Here is a 5,342-nt window from a genome sequence, read left to right as displayed (position 1 = left end):
AAATTCCGTAAAAATTTCTTTTTTGCTCACTTTTTCTTAATCTCTGATGTAATTTATATCTGAGTGAAACAGTTCTACACCATAAAAAAAAAAAAATCTGTAAAAAAAAAATGTACTGGCAGAAAATTCACGGACACTTCCTTTAACATTAAAATGGAAAATTCTGTAGATTAACATTTTCTTCAGTATCATAAATGGAAAATCCGTTTGCAGAGATTTCTAATAAATTATAGGCCTATCTTTTGTAGTAAACGAATCCAGCACAATATATACAAATTGAACATGGTTTATTTTTTACCTCATGTAAACTATTAAAAGTACTTTCAGTAGATTTTATTTGATTTAACCGATGAAGACAAAAATATTATGACATCAATTAATAAAAAAATGTATAAAGCACCATTGAAAATATAATATATATATAAATATAGTGCTCACAAAGATAAACATTTTCAAATACATGGAAAAAAATAAATACGAAGACAGGGCTGTTATTAAAAACAAATGATACCATTTTCCTATAAGAGAACACAACTTTATTTAAAAAGGACAGTTCACCCAAAAAGTAGAGTATTTTTAATGAAATCTTTTTGTTTCTCCACTGACAGCCTATGCTACTACCATCTATGAACAAAAGTCTAACAGGATTGGAATGAGATTTTTCATATAATATTATAGGTGAACTAACCCTTAAGTTAGATTACTATCCTTTAATTAATGCTAAATTATCTGCATCTAAAATTGACATGGTACTGCAAAAAAAACTTGTACAGCATTTGAAAATAAAGAACAAAGATTCATGCACTCATGCCTGACATTTCAATGTGAAACTAAGAGAACTATAGAATCTAAATTAAGAGCAGGGCTCCAAGTGTGTGTGTGTGCTTTTAGTATCTCTTGCCATGTGCCAGTTTGAGGAAACTACTTTTGTGTGTGTGTGTGTGTGTGTCTGTGTGTGTGTATTTGTGTCTTGGGAGCATGTGAGGGCACTCTGGCCTGTTCCCATAAGCGCGGGAAGTGGGGGTGCAGCACCCCCCTTTTTTTTCTGTGGGAAACTGTTTATTTGTTGGGAATAATAATAATAAAAAATTGGAGTGTTTATTAACACTAAGTGCAAATAGGCCACCTCGTTGGCAGAGGAACTAGCTTCACCCATCAAAGTGTGATAGGGCTAGTTAACAATAAAAAGACGCTCAGACTTAGTGTGTTAATAAAGTGTGAATCTTTTTTTTCTCCCTTTTCAAATTTCTATTCACATCAGAAAATCATAAATTTAAGGAAATTAATTAAGGATAAATAAATTAAGGAAATAATCAAAAAGTTTAAGAATGTCAGGTAGGATTAGGGTAGGGCTTTTGTCCCATTAATGTGGCATCCATTTAACAATTTGAATTAAATCAATATATTTATTAGAAATAAATCAATATGTAATAATGGCATAATGTTTTATAATGAATTACAATGCTGACGTGCAGATAATTGCCACAATTTGAATATCCTGCTATTTTAATATGGTATAAATAGAATCTAGCTTTTTTCACTTAGTGTAAACAGCATCTATCGCTAAGAAAATGTAATTTTCACTTAATGTAATAGGCTCTATCACACGTCTCTGAGAGAGAGAGAGAGAGAGAGAGAGAGAGAGAGACAGGGTCACATCACAGTGGAGTCAGCTATCTTAACCGTGCGTGACTTGTGTACTCCAAACACATACGAGCTTCATCACTGTGTCTGTCGCGCCACTCTGTTCCCCTTTCAGACTTGAACTGATGGTGAAACTAAGGACATCATTAACTGTCTTTACATTTATTTTGAAAGATGAAACTCATGATTATGGAAAGGGGCGTTACATTTCTGATCAGTGCTTGCAGTGTTCAGAGCAGACTGCTCTTGTCAGAAGGAGGGACTTTGTGGAAAACAATGCGTTCGAGAGAGGAGGGGTATAGAGAACCTACAATAATGTACAGTATTTGAAAAATAATGTGTTTTTGAACATTAAAGCATGTCAACATATTCTGTTACACAAAATACACAAAATAATGATCTTTAAAAAAAGCATCATATGACCCCTTTAAATTTAATAACAAGATTGTAAGTTACTTTCATTTTACAGAGAGCAAAGAACTTTTACAATATCAAAGAATATACTTTATCATTATCCGGGTGTGTGTTCACAGGGTGTGTGTGTTTACTACTGTGTGTGTGCACTTGGATGCAGCAGAGCACAAATTCTGAGTATGGGTCATCAAAGCCTACTTGGTCACATGTCACTTCACTTTCTTCACTTTCACTTTCATGCAGCCTAACCCAGGTTCAGCCACTCTCAAAAACTCCTATTAAAATCACTGTAGCTGTTTACAGTGTGAAATTCATATCTGACTTACGTTCATAGTACGCACATCTGCACTTTGCGAGCGAGTGAACAGTACACTGCATTTCAGCGGTGAGTCATCTGAACGCCTCTGATTGGCCATTGCATTCATCAGCTCAACAGAATCTTGTGTGATTTGTTATAATGCAGCATTGAATTTAGATTTAAATTTAGCAGCTGGTGATGTGCCACACTGAATGATGAAATACACCGGTGTGATTGTATCAAACATAAACAATTTTATTCAGCTATTCATTGTCTTTTGGAAGCTGCATTCAAAATCCAATTGGCTCAGAAATCTGAGGGGGCATGTACCCCTTCACTTTGAATGGGCATGACACCTCTGGGCTTAGCAATGCCTATAACGCATTTGCATTAGACTCACCTCCAACTCACCTGCAGGTTTGGAACAGTACATCAAGTTAATACTGTTGTTAGCCTACACAGCATAAGACCATTGATCAGTACTGCTTAAAACTTCGGGCTACTAAACCAAAGGTTTCTCATCCAAAAAAACAATGTGGTGAACCCAAGAATCATCTTATAATCTACACTTAACCAAAAGCTGTTCTGTGGGCACTACATGTCTCTGATAGTATGATAGAAAGATGTTTTTTTAATACAGTGTGAGCTTCAGTGTATTGATATTCTTTAGACATTCTGTTTCAATTTTTTTATTCTTTTCCCGCACAAATTTTTGCAGTTATATACACACTTTTTTTTTTGTAGATATCTATTTTTTGTTTTGTATACTTTTTTATTATTTATGTCCATAGTTTGAAAATCAGTTTGATATTGTTAGATTTCCCCAGGGTTGTTTGAAATTCAAAAGAATTAGTTCATGAGTTAGAATTTGAATTGAATTAGCCACACCCCCAGATTTGGTTGCACCCCACATAATGATAAACTATACTTATTTAAACCGATAATGAAACATCCTTAAATTCAGATTTCTATTTGCTGCCTTAGTTCAAATTAATTAAATTCAGGAATTGATTTGAAAGCCGGCATTCTCAGTTCAGCTGTGAATGGTGTAATGCACACTTGACAGAAAACAAGACAACTGCTGGGTGTTATGATAATGCTGACTGAAATGCAAAATTGTATTGATGCAGGACCAAATGCTAAAACTTAAGCTTAACAAAAACTAGAACATCATTCTTTTGCAACCTTGCTAGCCTTGGTAATTCTTTCTGGAAATGCAAATGTGCTTTTCTTATTAACCTGATAAAAATTTCATTTCTGAAAGATACATTTTCATTTGTAATGATTGCTTGATGTTCTAATAACCAACCACTGTACATTGAATTGAAATAATAAATGTAAACAAAACATGTTAAGATATCATTTACATGTATTCACACTCCCACATGCATTGCAACAGACAAAGACAATGAAACAAATTTCACAATTATTTTTTGTAGCAAGAAACTTGTGCACTCAAACTGTCATCAACAGCTTTTAGTATGCTTAGCATGCTAAACACTTGTTATCTAAATAATATTAAGTACCTGTATTTAAGAGTACTTTATTATAACATATATATTATAACATTTAGTGTAACAAAACTGATACAGACGGCACTGCACGGATTAATGCTACTTTTCTGGCATTTTTTTTCCATCTATTTTTCCAATCTACCTGTTCATCCATCCAGAGAGATTGCAGCAATATACACATATGCACACTATAAATGATTAGATTATACTGAAGACATCCCGTGGTTCTGCTTATCTGACATTCTGAAGACATTTTGAACAAGCATTATTAGCTAATCTTACACATGCTCTGCTGCAAACGGTTGAACATGAGGGTGTACAAAGCTTGCCTGAGGCAAACGAGGTGTCGCTGAACTTTGAAGACTCGTGCCCCCTCTCTTGGGGTATTTGACAAACTGACACCCCCTTAAATCGAGTGTCAACCACAGTCTGTCAAATACTCTAAGAGAAGAGTCTAGATCAGAGAGAGGGGCTGGCAGATGTGTGAATAGACCTGGAGAGATGAAAAAATGATATTAAAGCATGTTTAATTCAGAAAGATCTGTCGCTTTCACTCCTCCCTCCTCCTCCCTTTTGTCAGATGTACTCAAACAAACTGAATAATCAGTGATTCTAAAGTTATTCGTTTTTTCAGACTGAATACCAAAGAGCTCAAAATATCAGGTGATGTAAAATGATAAAAAAAAAAAAAATCTTAATCCAATGAAAGACCTCATACAAGTTCAAAATTTGAATTATTTAATGGACGTTTTTCAACGCCCACCATGCTGCTCAGTTTCTCTTTACCGCTCTTCCTTTTTTAATACTAGTTATCTTGTGTACTCTTTCTAGCCTAGCTGAGGGGATATTCAAACCTTTGGGTTCCTCGCTTCAGCGCTTGTTGGATCTGCAGGTCTCCTCGTGTTGGCCGGTGTCGCTTCCATGGGGATGTGTGCTCTCCGGGGCACGTATGCATCAGGCGCTGATGAGTGTTTGTGTGAAGCGGACAGCATGTGTGTGATCACTAATAAGCCACCAGCATGAGGAGGAAGTAGAAGGGGGAAGATAACATGCAGCATTTAAAGCAGGAAATATCTGGAGGTTAAGAGACAACATTGTATGTGTTGAAGTAGTTGTGAAATGCTTAAAAAAAAAAAGGCTGTTCTGAGTTTGCAATAAAAGCCACAAACTCTCCCACCAAATTACTCCACAAACTGTAGCCCTGTGTGTATTGCATTGGCTCAGCCTCCCTGTAAAAAAAAAAGAAATGTAGAAAAATAGATAATGTTCTGGCAGAAAGTTACCTTAAATGCGGGGCATTTAAGGTACTTAAAGTACCTTTTCCTGTTTTGTTTACAGGGGATTTTTCCCTAAAATGCAACACAATGCATAATTAATGCCTAATAAATTAACACCTGTGAAAAATCAATTCAGAAAGTCATATTAAAAAAAGTACATTGGGCTATATATTTTACAGATTTTCATGTGCACGA

At 35.1% G+C, this 5,342-nt stretch overlaps 1 long non-coding RNA gene across 1 annotated transcript; it reads right to left on the bottom strand.

Annotated features, from left to right (window-relative positions):
- Window positions 1–3,442: 3,442 nt before the first annotated feature.
- LOC113091418 (uncharacterized) lies at window positions 3,443–5,113 on the bottom strand. The gene is made up of 2 exons (XR_003287344.1): window positions 4,725–5,113; window positions 3,443–4,363 (listed from the first exon to the last, which is right to left on the bottom strand). It is a non-coding gene; the product is annotated as an uncharacterized LOC113091418 (long non-coding RNA).
- Window positions 5,114–5,342: the final 229 nt, after the last annotated feature.

Source organism: Carassius auratus, unplaced genomic scaffold, assembly GCF_003368295.1.
Source record: "Carassius auratus strain Wakin unplaced genomic scaffold, ASM336829v1 scaf_tig00214183_4049273_7079891, whole genome shotgun sequence".
NCBI classification, from domain to species: domain Eukaryota; kingdom Metazoa; phylum Chordata; class Actinopteri; order Cypriniformes; family Cyprinidae; genus Carassius; species Carassius auratus.
The sequence above is the reverse complement of the archived record's forward strand: the minus strand, read 5'-3'. Positions and strand labels throughout refer to the sequence as shown.